The 16,143-nt window shown below is 41.9% G+C and overlaps 1 pseudogene; it reads left to right on the top strand.

Annotated features, from left to right (window-relative positions):
* Positions 1-1,780: 1,780 nt before the first annotated feature.
* Positions 1,781-14,999, top strand: LOC108995826 (annotated as a pseudogene).
* Positions 15,000-16,143: the final 1,144 nt, after the last annotated feature.

Raw genomic sequence — 16,143 nt, 5'->3', positions numbered from 1 at the left:
TGAATATTGGTGATTTTTTTAGGAAGTGATGATATATTTTGAGATTATGAGGGTTTTAAGTTTTGAGATATTTAAACATATTATTTTAGAATTAAATATCGAAATCCGTGATTGATTGAAAACTTACGGAAATTATGTGATTATTTTTATAGGTGACGATTTATTTTCGACTCGACATTTTTGAGGAAAATTCTGAAAAAACTAAGTTGTCCAGGTAAGCGGGGTTTCTATGCTAGGTTTTATACAAGTTAATAAGAATGAGGTTGACCTTATGAAAACTTGCATATTTTGTGTTGTAATGGGAACTTGGAAAAAACAAAGATCAACCTCGGTCGCTTATCTGCATTATTCATCAAATCTTTATGAAAAAAGAAAAATATTTTTTGACATGCATTGTGTAGACATAAGCTAAATTTTATCATGTGGTTTCTGAAATCTGAAAAAGCGAGCGATATTAGGAATATGGAAAATTGTGCATTTATTTAGAAAGATGTTCTGCCTTTTGTTGTCAATGTGTGTAAACTATCTTATTCTGTTTTGGTACTCTGTATTATTTTGATATAACATCTAAAAACCTTTGGCATGGTGTACTGGTATTTGTATCTGATTCTGTCTCTGCTCTGCTCTGTTATGCTTTGCTCTGTTTGGGTTGGTACCAACTTCTCTGTCTCTGAGTGCATCCACTTTGGAAACAAAGTGGTTTTATTGTGGTCTTTCCTTTGTGCACACTCGGGGCTCCGAGAAGAATAAATGAAAGATTTCACCTCTATCTCTGCCTGGTTTGGCCACCGGGGTTAGCACAACCCTACCACGGGGGTGAAACATGGTCTCTGGTCTATGTGATGCTCTGTTTTGGTCTGATGATGATACTCAGTTTATGTTATGTCAAAGTATTATGAGTTTTACGTGTCTTAAAACCATCGCTTTGTTACTTTTGAAAATATGTTATGCTCTGCATGATAACTCTGGAAAATATTTTGTTCTGCATGCTATACTTTGTAAATGCTTATGTTTGCACACTAGCATATATCATCTGCTTACTGAGTTGTTGATAATTCAACCCCCTATCTTCATAATATTTTTCAGATGATGTGGAGAGTCCAACTGAGGACTTGGATTAGATTGGTGAGCATGATTAAGCTGGGAGAGGATGTTAGAAGAAGGAATTCTGATGTCCTTTAGTTTTAATGTCTTTTAAATTTAATTATATCTTGGGCTTGGGTTTAGTAAGACTTATGAAGTTATTAGTTTGGTTTGTTATGACTACTAGGAGATTGTGCACTCCTTAGTTTATTTTGTTGTAGTAATGACTTCATGGAGTTTTCAATGTGGTTATTTAGAGTACATGAGATTGAGTTTTGCTAATAAAGTTTTGGAGTTTTATTTTAGTTGTGTTGGAAAACATGTTCTTAAGTTATAGGTAGTAATTCTCCAGGCTAATCGGGTTTGGGGCATTGTAGCTATTCCATTAAAGCATTCGTCATTTCGACTATGTTTGCTATTCCATTAAAGCATTCGTCACCATTAAAGCATTCGTCATTTCTTCTCTGTTTGCTATTCCATTAATGCATTCGTCATTTCTTCTCTGTTTGCTTTTCCATCAAAGCATTCATCATTGACCATGCTAGCTAGCTTCCTATCTTTAAACACAGCAAACATGGCAATCACCTTCCTTTCTAAAGATACCTCTTAGGCTCTTTCCATCTTTAAAAGCCCCCCTCGCTCAAGCACTTTCTTCAGTTCCTTTTCCTTCTGACTTCACTCTCGGTTTTTGTTCATCATGGAAATCTCATTTCCAACTCTTGCGCTCATGTCCATTTTAACGATCGCGGTACTCAGATCAGCATGGAGAGCGCTGAGCTGGGTGTGGTCTAAGCCGAAGAAGCTAGAGAGATGTCTGAGGGAGCAAGGTTTTAAGGGAAACTCCTACCGGATTTCTTTTGGAGACTTGAAGGAGAGCTCTCGGATAATAAATGAAGCGACGTCTAAACCCATGAGCTTCACCAATGATATTGCACCTCGTGTCTTTGCCTTTGACTTTCAAACTCTGAAGAATTATGGTATGTATATATCTCTTCTATAATACTCCCAGCAGCCATCTCTTGTGATTCGTTTCCTTCAATTTGGTTTCCCTTTAACGATAGAATCCACAGATTTTGGCACATGTAGATGGGTATATAAGTGTTTATTAATTTGATAAATGATATTAGATTTGCTTCTCAACTGTCATATATATAATAACAAGCACAAATATGTAGGTAAGAACTCCTTTATATGGATTGGTCCGACACCAAGGGTGCGCGTTACGGACACTGAACAACTAAAAGATATATTCTCCAAGCACTGCACCTTCCAAAAGCCGCAAGGAAATCCATTTACCAAGTTACTAGTAACCGGTCTTGCCTCTTATGAAACTGAGAAATGGGCTAAACACCGAAAGATTATCAATCCAGCATTCCATCTAGAGAAATTGAAGGTTAGTTAATTCTTTCCATTTGTTTTATTCCATTAACACTCAATATATAGAGACATTGAAGTGATTTTTTTGCAATTTCTATTAATAGTTTCTAACAATGTATCCATGTTGATCGGTTGTTGATCTATTGGTTAGTTGGAGTGTGAGAGGGCAATTAATGCCTGAAATTTTTCCTTGTTTAGCTTTGTCTACTTGGAAAGAATTTCTTCAATCCCACCTATAAATTCCATTACTTTTTGTGTTGTTTGCTTCAGAGTTTTTTACCAGCAATTCATCCGAGTTGCAACGACATGATTTGCAAATGGGTAAGTTCCATTACCAAAGAAGGGTCCATTGAGTTAGATGTTGATAAACCACGAAAGTCAGCAAGAATCCGTAGGCCAAATCCCAAATGCCTGGGATAACATTGCATGCGGCATACAGAAGGTGGGACGTAGTGGACGAAGTTATGGGCACGTGAAGAAGGAACGTGAAGAAGGAAGCTTGACTGGGTCGCATGCAGTTGCCAATTGCGAGTTATACGTTGTTTTATTTCCGTTGTTTTTATTTCCGTTGTAATGCTCTGTTTTACGTGTGCATGTTCTGTTTTACGTGCAAGTCGGGTTTCAATTAATTAGCTACCAGTTTTCCTTTAAGTTCGGGTTTCTTGTAAGTGGCTTAGTTATTTAAGTAGCCCAAGTTATCAATGAAGAGGAAGAAATCATTTGCATTCAAATTGTGGTTCTATTCTCACCCAAAGAGTTTCTTTGGCTTCTTATCACTTGGAAGGAGAGGCCAACCAGTGGTGGCAATGGATCCGCAGGACACTCCGAGAAGAAGGACGTGCTCTCTCGTGGGCAAATTTTGAAGACGAACTCTAGGCTCACTTTGGGCCGTCAGAGTGTGAAGATTTTGATGAAGCCCTTTCAAGGATAAGGCAGGTTGGTTCTTTGCGTGATTACCAGCGGGAATTCGAGCGCTTGGGCAATCAAGTTCACGGATGGACGCAAAGAGCTCTTGTAGGTACTTTTATGTGGGGCTTAAAGACGGACATCTCGGATGGTATACGGATGTTTAAGCCTCAGGCACTCAAAGAAGCCATTAATTTAGCAAGAATGAAGGATGATCAGCTGGCTAGACAAAGGAGGTTTGTAAGACCTGCACCAACAACACGAGCTCCCCTAGCTCTTCCCCTTACTAATCGGGCAGCACCACTAGGCCCCTACCGTTCCCGTGCGACGACTTACGTGGGACGAAATGCAGCGGAGATGAGCTCAAAATTTATGCTTCAATTGTAATGATTGTTTCACTGTAGGACACAAATGCCAGGGCCCACGGATACTCATGCTGGAGAATTGCGAGAAAAATAGTGATTTGTTGGGCAATGATGGGAACGAAGAACAGCCAACGGAAGAGACACGCGAAGGGCCTCTTGAACCCGAAATCACATTGCATGTGTTAACAGGGTGGACCGCACCCAAAACCATGCGGGTAGCTGCTATGATCGGCTCTCATAACGTCGTCGTATTAATCGACAGTGGGTCAACTCACAACTTCATCAGTGAGCAATTGGCCAACAGGTTGCGACTACCAGTGGCGCCAACCGAGACTTTCAACGTGCGAACAGCTAATGGCGACAAACTGAAGTGCCAAGGGCATTTCGAAGAGGTACGGGTGGACTTGCAAGGCACTGTTTTCTCTTTAACTCTCTATTCCCTTCCTCTTATCGGGCTGGATTTAGTCTTGGGAATCCAATGGCTGGAAATGTTAGGATCCATGGTGTGCAACTGGAAACAGTTGACCATGGAGTTCCTTTGGGAGAACCAGATCAGGCGGTTGCAAGGGGCTGACAGAGAAAATATACAAAATGCATCAATGAAAGAGCTGTCAAAAGAGGCTCGCCAGAGCCACACGATTTTTGCCATCTGCTTACAAGTCAATACTAAGGGACCAACCGAAGAAATACATCCTAATGTGCAGGAAATATTACAAGAGTTTTCAGAATTATTTCAAGAGCCCTCAAGTTTACCGCTCATCAGAGAGATAGACCATTACATCTCACTCAAAGAAGGAATGAAGCCAATTAATGTCAGACCATACTGATATGCATACTATCAAAAAGAGGAGATCGAGAAACAAGTCCAAGATATGTTAAACTCAGGCCTCATTCGACCCAGTACAGGCCCCTTCTCATCACTGGTTCTACTAGTGAAAAAGAAGGATGGGAACTGGCGTTTTTGCACAGACTATTGTGCACTCAACGCTGCCACCATAAAAGATCGCTTTTCCATTCCCATCGTGGATGATATGTTGGACGAACTCTATGGTGCGTTGTACTTTACCAAATTAGATCTAAGGGCCGGATACCATCAAGTATGAGTGAATCCCCCGGATATTCAAAAAACCACTTTCCTCACTCATAACAGACATTACGAATATTTGGTTATGCCCTTCGGCCTGTGCAATGCACCTTCAACATTTCAAGCTATCATGAACTCTATATTCCGTCCTCATCTTAGAAAATTCATACTAGTTTTCTTTGATGATATATTAGTTTATAGTCCTACTTGGGACAAGCACTTGTTGCATGTTAAACAGGCTTTGGCGATGTTGAAGCAGCAACAGTTCTTTGTCAAAGCTAGCAAATGTGCTTTTGGAACCCAAGAGTTGGAATACTTGGGACATATTGTCACCAGTCAAGGAGTAAAAGTCGATGATAGTAAAATTGCCGCGATGGTGGCATGGCCACGACCCTCTAACATTTCTGAGTTACATGGTTTTTTGGGATTAACAGGATATAATAGAAAATTTGTCAAAAATTATGGCATTGTTGCACGGGCCCTCACCAATCTCCTTAAGAAGGTCCAATTCGGGTGGCATGAAGAAGCAGAGGCTGCCTTTGTTGCTCTAAAACAGGCCATGACAACCACACCAATACTAGCAATGCCCAACTTCAACGACAATTTCACTATTGAAACTGATGCATCGGGCTAAGGGATTGGAGCGGTATTATCGCAGCAAGGTAGACCAGTGGCCTTCATGAGTTGGGCACTCGGGGTGGCAAAAAGGTCTTGGTCCACATATGCCAAGGAAATGTTAGCAATTGTGGAAGCAATCCGGCTATGGTGTCCTTATCTACTAGGCCGTAAATTCTATATTCAAACGGACCAAAGAAGCCTAAAGTATTTTCTAGAGCAACACATCACCACACCAGAGCAACAAAAATGGGTAGCCAAACTTTTAGGCTATGACTATGAGATAACGTATCGCCTGGGACGTGAAAACTCTGCAGCCGATGCTCTCTCATGAAAGCAAGGAAGCCCCGTCCTCCATAATATTTTTATTTCTCAGGTTGACTTATGGGAAGAGATTAAACAAGTGGCAATGGAGGACCCGTATATCCAGTCTATGGGCCGTGTAGCAACCAACCAACCCAACGGCCACTACGTGTGGCGCAATGGCCTACTGCGTTATAGGAATAAGGTGATAGTACCAGCCGATCCAACCTTACGGGCCAAGCTGCATCATGAGATGCATGACACCAAGGTGGGCGGCCACTCAGGCATACTGCGCACCTACAAAAAATTGGGGCAACAATTTTATTGGCCGGGGATGCTCAAATCAGTCCAAGAGTATATTAAATGTTGCGCGGTGTGCCAGAAAATTAAAGCAGAAACCTTGGCGCCGACAGGACTCTTACAACCCTTACCCATTCCATGCCAAATATGGGACAACATCACACTTGATTTTATTGAGAGATTACCAACCTCGCAAGGCAAGGATACCATCATGGTAGTCGTCGACAGGCTCAGTAAGTCAGCCCACTTCCTTACATTGACACATCCATTTACAGCTAAGGGTGTCGTAGAAAAATTTGTGGAAGGCGTTCTTAAGCTGCACGGAATGCCCAGATCAATCGTCAGTGACCGCGATCCCATTTTTGTGAGCAACTTTTGGCAAGAATTCTTCAAAATCTCAGGCACTAAACTGCAGCTCAGCTCTGCGTATCACCCACAGACCGATGGCCAAACGGAAGTCGTCAATTGCTGCGTTGAACAATATCTCAGATGCTTTGTAAACCAGTGGCCATGAAAATGGAGCTTCTATTTACCTTGGGCTGAGTACTGGTACAACACCACTTATCATATATCGATGGGAATGACCCCTTTCCAAGCACTGTATGGAAGATTGCCACCCACCATTCCATCGTATAACGAAGGCTTCTCACCAGTGCACGAAGTTGATCAACGATTACTAAACCGAGATCAATTATTACAACAACTCAAGACCAATCTTGCACGCTCGGTTAACCAAATGAAACAATTTGCAAATCAAAAGAGAAGAGAAGTTTCGTTTGAAGTTGGCGACTTAGTGCTTCTAAAACTACATCCTTATCGTCAGCAAACGATTTTTAAAAGGGTCCATCAGAAATTGGCTAGTCGCTTTTATGGCCCCTACAAAATTCTGCAAAAAATCAAATCAGTCGCCTATAACCTTCAATTGCCAGAAGGGTCACGCGTCCATCCCGTTTTTCATGTATCGCTACTCAAACGGTACAACACTCATGAAGACAATAGCGTACAACACAGCACGGAGTTGCCACCATTCACTGATGACAGAGTCTTCGTGCTAGAACCTTAATCTATTTTAGATCACCGCTGGATAAAACAAGGGGCTCAGATTGTCGAAGAAAGTTTGGTTCATTGGAAAAATCTACCAGCAGAAGAGGCAACCTAGGAACCTACCAAACAGTTGTCGGAGATGTTCCCAGACATGGACCTTGAGGACAAGGATCCACGTAATGGGAGGGGGGGGGGGGTATTGATAAACCACGAAAGTCAGTAAGGGCCCGTGCCAAATCCTAAATACCTGGGACAACATTGCATGTGGCATACAGAAGGTGGGACGTAGTGGACGAAGTTATGGGCACATGAAGAAGGAACGTGAAGAAGGAAGCTTGACTGGGTCGCATGCAGTTGCCAATTGCGAGTTTTACGTTGTTTTATTTTCATTGTTTTTATTTCTGTTGTAATGCTCTGTTTTACGTGTGCATATACTGTTTTATGTGCAAGTCGGGTTTCAATTAATTAGCTACCAGTTATCCTTTAAGTTCGGGTTTCTTGTAAGTGGCTTACTTATTTAAGTAGCCCAAGTTATCAATGAAGAGGAAGAAATCATTTGCATTCAAATTGTGGTTCTATTCTCACCCGAAGAGAAGATAATTTATTCTTACATTTTATTCTCTGCATTTGGGACCTGTCAGATGTATGGCCTTATCCCGAAAATCTCGCAAGTATGTGATATCGAGAATGACCTTTGGAAGTAGCTATGTAAGGAACAAAGAAGGAGAATAAAAGGGACTGATATGAAGAGAGGATTAAGCATGGAAGTTCCTGAATGAAGCAAATCGTGCTCTGTAATTGTTGTAAAGGATGATGTATAGTACTGTAGTTTTATACACTTGTTTCCTAACAGAATAATATTCTTCCTAATGGACTAATATAGCTCATCTAGAAGGAATTACAAAGAATAAAATAATAACAGTAAAATGAACAAATACAATTGAAATAAACTATAAACAAATACAAGTGATTTATCCTTTATCCAAATGGACTAAGGCATCTGAGCGACTTGCAGAAGCTGGAGTGGCAACTTGACCATGGGCTTTGCTATCTTGAGGCTGGGCTTGTGTAGATGGATTTTGGGCTTCACGTTCGTTGTCTAATAGCCCCTCGCAAGATGGAGAGTAGAGATTTACTACTCCCATCTTGGAGAGGTGCAACTGTAGTAGATGAGCAGGCAATGTTTTGGTGAAGATGTCTGCCAATTGAGCTTGTGAGGGAACATGAGAGGTGATGATACTACCTTCTTGAAATTTATCTCAGACGAGGTGGCAATCCAACTCGAAGTGCTTGGTTCTTTCGTGAAACACTTGATTGGCGGCAATGTGTAAGGCTGCTTGATTGTCACAATAGAGCATGGCACCTTGTGGATGTGGAACCTGCAAGTCAGTAAGTAAGAATCTGATCCAAGTGAGTTCAGAGCTTGTGGATGCCATGGAACGATACTTAGCTTCAGCGGAGGAGTGAGAGACCACTGTTTGTTTCTTGGACTTCCAAGAAACAAGGCATTTTCCAAGAAATTGCAATAACCTGTGACGAAGCGACGTGTGTCGGGGCATGATGCCCAATCTGAATCACAATAGACACTTAGCTGTAACTGAGATGTGGAGGGCAGTAAAATGCCCTGACCAGGTATTGTCTTGAGATATCTAAGAAGCTTGTGAGTTGTGGCCAGATGTGAAGATGTGGGGTGGTCCATGAAAGTGCTTAGAAGCTGGACAGTGTAGCTGATATAAGGTCTTGTGATTGTGAGATACAATAGCCGTCCAACTAGTCTTCTATAAGGGCTGGGATCTAAAAGGGGCTGCCCTTTAGCCTTACTCAACTTGAAATTTTGTTCAAGGGGCATCTTAAGAGGTTTGCATCCAAGGGAACCGGAATCTGAAAGTATGTCTAATGCATACTTTCTTTGACATAAATGTATTCCTTTAGAGGATCTTGCAACTTCTAAACCAAGAAAATAACGCAAACAACCAAGGTCTTTTATCTTGAAATGAGCGTGCAGAATAGTTTTGAGAGAAGAAATGGACTGTGAACAGTTACTAGCCACAATAATGTTGTGAACATACACTAATAAAGCAGTGAAAGAAGTGCCATTTACTTTAGTGAAGAGAGAATATAGTCAGCTCGAGATTGCTTGAACCTAAAAGCAATGAGAGATGAAGAAAACTTGGAGTGCCATTGTCTTGAAGCTTGTTTAAGGCCATAGAGGCTCTTAACTAATTTGCACAGTTGGTGAGGTTCTCCTTTAGTGTAACCCGGGGATTTTCTCATGTAAATTTCCTCGTCTAAATCACCATGTAGAAAGGCGTTATGTACATCAAATTGATGTAAGGACCAACCTTGTATTGCTGCCACAGATAAGAGGACCCGAACAGTTACTAATTTAGGAACTGGAGAGAAGGTTTCTGTGTAGTCTATGCCTTCTTGTTGCGTAAACCCTTTAGCAACAAGTCTGGTTTTAAGCCTCTCAATGGACCCATCAGAGTTGAATTTAATTTTGTAGACATACTTGCAATCAATGGCTTGTTTTCCAAGAGGTAAATCAGTGAGGAACCGAGTGTGGTTTTGTTCTAAGGTATTTAGTTCAGTTTTCATAGCTTGGCACCAACCAAGATGTTTTATGGCTTGCTTATAGGTGGCTGGTTCAGATGTAGTGGAAATAGATGTTGAAAAAGCACTAAAGGATGGAGTAAATTTCTGATAAGATAGATAGTGAGCAAGAGGATGAGAGGTACTCGTGAGTTCTATGCAAGACTTGGACAAAGATTGAGTTGGTTCATGAAGGGAGGCCTGCTTGCAGTGAAATTCTTGCAAATATTGAGGTGCTCTTCTGAGTCTAGTGGATCGATGAGGTGGTGGGGTAGGAGGAGAACTAGAAATTGGAGAAATAGGAGAGGGGGTTCTGGTTGGGAGGGCAAATCAAATTGGGAAGTGGGCGAAGGGGGGGGGGGGCATCTGAATGTGTATTTAAGGAATGGTCAAGAAAGGGAGTGGAAGCTGAAAAACCTAGAGAGTCTGGTAAAGATTTAGTAAAGACCAGATTTGGAGGATTAGTGAAGGAAGAAGTGAGGGAGGGAATTGAATGAAAGGAAATATATTGATTCATGAAACACAACGTCCCTAGAAATGAAAGTAGTTCTTGTTTCAAGATCAATGAGTTTGTATCCCTTAATACCAAAGGGATACCCAAGAAAAATACATATGCGACCATGAGAATCAAACTTTTTCCTACCTTGAGAGAGGGTAGAAGCAAAGCATAGTGAGCCAAAAATTTTCAGATGAGCATAAGTTGGTTTAAAATTGAATAAAAGCTCATATGATGTTTTATTTTGAAGGAGTGGGGTCGGGGTCCTATTTATTAAATAGGTGGCTGTTAAAACACAGTCATTCCAATATTCAATTGGAAGACCAGCTTGAAATTTTAAAGCTTGAGCCACATTTAACAAGTGTTGATGTTTTCTTTCTACAATCTCATTTCGTTGGGGGGGTGGCAACACAACTTTTATGATGAATGATGCCCTTGTTGTTGAAAAATTCAGTCATTTGGAATTCCCCCCCATTGTCACTTCTTAAAATTTCGATTTTAAGATTGAATTGAGTCTTAATAAGATTGTAGAAAGATTCTATGCATTTTCTAGTTTAAGATTTACTATGAAGCAGGTATAACCATGTACTTCTAGTAAAGTCATCCACTATTGTCAAAAAATATTTGGACCCATCATATGTTGTTGTTGAGCAAGGGCCCCATAAATCATAATGTATTATTTCAAAAGGAAAAGCTGTCACATGTTGACTAGTAGGAAATGGTAGTCGATGTAACTTAGCCATTGGAAAAATGTAACAAGGCTTAGTATTAATGGAAGAGATATGGTTCTTTACAATAGGATCATTGATCAAACTAAGACAAGGAAAAGATAAATGACCTAGGTGACAATGCCAAAGGTCGGTAACACCAACATTGTTCAAAACAGAAGCTGAAACAGTGAGAGAAGGTGTTGAAAACTGTGGAAGTGTTGTGGCTAGACTTGAAGGAGAAGTGAGTGAAGTAGCAAGTTTCTTAGCTGAAAGGAGATTAAAGGTGAAGGATGGAACACATAAAACATCAGTGAGGCAAATGGAAGCTGTGAGCTGAACAATACTGATGTGTGAGACAGGTACTTCAGTTCCATTTGATAGTTTTATAGTGTGAGAGATAAGTGAGGTGGTAGAAGTGAACAAGGAGGGGCAACAGACCATGTGGTCTGTTGCACTCGTGTCTATGATCCAAGGAAATGTGCTGGATTATAATGCATGACGTGTGTGTGTGGATAATGAAAGAGTTATACCAGCAAGGTTGGAATTGGATGAAGGCAACTTGGACTGAATCTGATTAGCGAAGTGCTGAGCAGCAATGGAAAACTCCCTTGGCTGAAGCAAAGCCATTAGTTGCTGAAATTGTGCCTTAGTTAAACCTACTTTGTCGTCACTGGACTCCTCAAGTTGTGATGGATAAGAAATGGAGGATTGGGTAGATAAAACCGTGGGGTTAGAAGCTTTGTTAAAAAATTTGTGACCCGGGGGATAACCGTGCAATTTGTAGCATTTATCTACTACATGTCCAGATAAATGGCAATGAGTATAGAGAGGACTCTCAGCATTACCAGCCTTAAAACATGTATCAAAGGTATGACCAGTAATTTTGTAGTGAGTGCAAAATGGTCTGTCTCTCTTTTGGTGAGGGTGTGTTTGTGGTGAAATTTTCTGAGAGGAAAAGGGTTTCTTGATGGCAAGAGCCATTGAGTCAGGGGATGGGGCATGATGGGTAAGCTGATGTTGGTGCTCTTGTTGTTGGATTAGTGAAAAAACCTTAGTGACAGGAGGTATGGGATCTAACAACATTATCTGGTCTCGTACATTAGAGTAAATATCATTCAAACCCATCAAAAACTAAAAAACACAATCACGTTGATAACGATCCGAGAGAGTAGACATGGTACCACAGTTGCACACGGGAATGGGGTCATAAATTGAGAGTTCATCCCATAAGGTTTTGAGCTTACCATAATAAGCACTTACAAAGTCGTGTTCTTGGAGGAGATTAGCAAGGTTGTGCTTGAGTTGAAAGATACGTGGTCCATTCTGGTGGGAGAAGCTGTCCTGGAGGTCGAGCCATATGTCCCTGCATCATCAAAGAAAACCACGCTGGATTTAATAGAGGCACTGATGGAGTTTTGAAGCCAAGAAGCCACCATGTCGTTGCAGCGCTCCCAAGGTTCAAGCAAGGGGTCATCTGGGTTGGATGGGCATGGGATATCACCCATGACAAATCCCACTTTGTTTTTGGCCCGTAGAGCGTGGCGCATGGCGCGCGACCAGGTGGGGTAGTTATCGAAGGTGAGTGGGTCAGTGACGAGAAGCACGGCTGGGTTATCGCCATTGTCTAGCTGGAAGGGATTTTCGAGGTCACTCAAGTTCAAGAAACAAGCCATGGGTGTGGCACGGAAGGTGTTTGTATTTAGGTTTGTGTGGATTTCGGAAGCATCTGAGTGGTGGGAGGTAGAATCAGAGGAGTCTTTAGTTGGGTCTTCCATGGAAATATTCTCTCAGGCTACTTATACCATGTAAAGAACAAAGAAGGAGAATAAAGGGGACTGATATGCAGAGAGCATTACGCATGGAAGTTCTTGAATGAAGCAAATTGTGCTATATAATTGTTGTAAAGGATGATGTACAGTAGTGCAGCTTTATATACAGGTTTGCTAACAAAATAATATTCTTCCTAATGGACTAATACAGCTCATCTAGAAGGAATTACAAAGAATAAAATAATAACAGTAAAATGAACAAATACAAGTGAAATAAACAATAAACAAATACAAGTGATTTATCCTTTATCCAAATGGACTAAGGCATCTGGGTGACTTGCAGAAGCTGGAGTGGCAGCTTGACCATGGGCTTTGCTATCTTGAGGTTGGGCTTGTGTAGATGGATTTTGGGCTTCACGTTCATTGTCTAATAAGCTATGAAGAAGGGAGACTGATTTATTTTCGAACTCCAAAGAGAGCAAGCAGAGCTTACGATGAAAGCCATACAGACTGCCTACATTCCAGGATGGAGGTAAATCGAAAATTTTCTAGTGCACGCTAGCTAATAATAATTAATCAAGTTTGTCATTTGGATTTGGTTCTGATACATAACTTTTGAAACATTTTACCTCAAAAATCAACTATTATGTGGAGACTAGAAAATTCAATGCATAATCTTGTAAGCTTTTTTATTCTCTTCATGTTTATATGAATGGTTTGAATGCAGGTATCTACCAACTAAGATGAACAGGAGGATGAAAGAAATTCACAATAAAATACAAGCATCGCTCAAAGACCTTATCAGCAAAAGAGAGAAGGAAACAAAAGCAGGTGAGGCCAGAAATGATGACTTGCTGGGCATACTTATAGAATCCAACATCAAAGAAATTCAAGAGCATGGGAACGACAAGAACATTGGAATGAATCCTAAAGATGTAATAGAGGAATGTAAGTTGTTTTATTTTGCTGGGCAAGAGACCACCTCTGTTTTGCTCATTTGGACAATGGTTATGCTGAGTAAGTATCCGTATTGGCAAGCACGTGCAAGAGAAGAGGTTTTAGAAGTTTTTGGCAAAGATAACAAAGGTTTTAGAAGTTTTATGGACGTGTTCCACCGCCACCACTTCACGATCACCTGCAACCAAAGTGTAGAGAGCACGGGGGTCCGAGGGAATGCATTCGATGCCTAAGTCAGTAATTTGAGGATAACAATAATAATAATAATAATTACATCCCTTTACTTACCTGAGTTTTTCCTTTATATAGAGCTCAATGAGTTATCTTTGTTCCCTCATTGAATAGTCGTTATCCTTTACTTGAATTCAAATTTAGAGATGAGGATTCATCTCTTAGCAAATTTGAATAATAACCTCCTTTAGATTTTGCCAACGACTAGATAGCTATCCCGTCAATATTGGCTTATCCAGTTGTTATTGGCCATAGGCTGGGTTCCCTTTGCTATCGGCTGGACCTCTCGGTCAAGATATGGGCTTTAGTCATTTGATAAGGGCCCAAGTCCATCTTAGGGTCTAACCGGTCGGGATGTCCTTTCTAGTTACCCTGCAAAGTCCCATTGTGCATGGCGTGATGGGACTTGATTACTAGGTGTCGTTTCTTTCTTCGAGTCGTGTCAGTACGCCACTTCATTTCTTCTACTCAAGCATGTCAACCGTCACTTCACTTCAACTCCGATTTATTACCCATTTTCCCTCTTCTTTTGGTCTTCTGTCATGTTTCTTGCCTTCCTCTTCTTTTATTGAGTTCTTGCATTTCTCTTCTCTGGGTTCTTGCCTCTTGTGTTTCTTGTGATTTCCTTCAACCTTCCATGGCTTCCTCTTCTTCCAAGGGTAAGATAGTGGTTGCTACTCTGGACTCTTCTCCACCACGCAACTCCCCTCCCCGAATTGTTGTTGCTCCGCCGGCTTCCATTTTTGCAGGTTCTCGTTGGTCCTCCGTTTCACTTTGTGTGAGTTGGAGAATGCCAGGAATAACTTCAACATCCCTGGTTCCGTTGAGTTGAAAGCTCCAGCTCCCAACCAGAAACCTATCGACGCCCAAGGTATGGTTGTCTCTGTTGCCCTTTATCTTGCTATGTTTACCATGGGGCTTCGATTGCCTTTTGTGCACCCCGTTCGCAACGTGTTAGATGTCTTAGGGCTTGCTCCGGCTCAGTTGGTGGCCAATGCTTGGAGAATCTTGATGGCCTGCTGCATTTTGTGGCGACTGGTGCTGGAAGCCGTGGGCGATGAATACCTAGACCTAACAGCCCGCGCATTTTTGTCCCTTCATGGGTTTAGGCGTCTGGAGGGGAGAATCTCTGCAGTTTTAGAGCCCGTCGAGCCTTGGTTGATTTAGAGCATAAGCACTCTCTTGTGTAGGAATAGACCAACAAAATTTTCCTTATTGCTGGCTCTGGCCGGGAATTTCTTGCCGATGACGTTTCTAATCGGGAATTTTGTATTAAGGCATGTTGGTCTCCCGTCCCCGATGGGGATGACTACGAAGTGATTCTTTCCCCTCGTGAGGAGGCCCGTGTTAGGCTAGTGGAGTCCTGGGCTCAAGCTCACCCCAAATTGTGCCTCTCGGATGCGCTTTAAACCCCTAGTAAGATTGAAAGGTTCGTGATGGTTCCCAGTCGGGCCCATAATTTGGGGCGTGAGTTTTTGGGGGCCTTGCCGTTGGGAGACTTGAAAAAGAAGAAACGTCCTAGCGAAGTTGGGAAGAAACAAAGAAATGTTAAGGAGGCTCGTGTCACCATGTTCAGATGAGTCTATTTCTTCCAAAGGTGGTTCTTTACTTCCCTCTACGGCGGGCAGAGCTACAAAATTGGTACCTCCTCCTAAAAAATAGAGTGGGGCATCACTTCCAGCCATCGGTAATGCCAAGTTGAGTTCTTCTTAGGAGTTGCCAAGTAAAACTACCTCCCAGAAAGGTGGGAGCACCAAGTTGGCTACTTCTAGGAGAAACTATGTGTTATGGCCGCCTCTATGGATCCATTACCTCCTTCTTTGGATGACGTCATGTTGCAGGCCGAGGGAGATCTTGATAGTATACTCACCGCTGAGGCGGCTGCCGAAGCTGATGTGTAGCCCTTGATGGCTTCGACTCATGATTCCTAGCAGCAATGTGACGATACTCTAGTGGAAGAGGATATTCAAATTTTGAATTCCGTCCTCTTTACAATGCCCCCTTCCACTTCTGTGAGCTTCCCTCCCTTTGAAGCTTATACGTATCTTTTGACCTTGCCCCCACCAATCATTTTTGTGCCTTCTGACGCTCCTTTGGATCTACCTCGGTTGGAGGGGGGCGAAGAGAGGAGTGTTCAAGAGTTAGTTGCAGTGCCTAGTTCCCCCTTGCCTCGACAACTTCAAGGTGGGGTTACTCCAAATTTGTGCTGTGTTTTTCCAGCCCTCTCCCTCGCCAGTGGCAACAGGGTTTCTATTCCTTCGCCGCCTTTTAGTGTTTCTCCTTGAGGAAGTGGCAAAGCATCTTTGACAAC

Source organism: Juglans regia, chromosome 2 (assembly GCF_001411555.2).
Source record: "Juglans regia cultivar Chandler chromosome 2, Walnut 2.0, whole genome shotgun sequence".
NCBI classification, from domain to species: Eukaryota; Viridiplantae; Streptophyta; class Magnoliopsida; order Fagales; family Juglandaceae; genus Juglans; species Juglans regia.
Note: the sequence above shows the minus strand (reverse complement) of the source record. Positions and strands in the feature narration are given on the sequence as shown.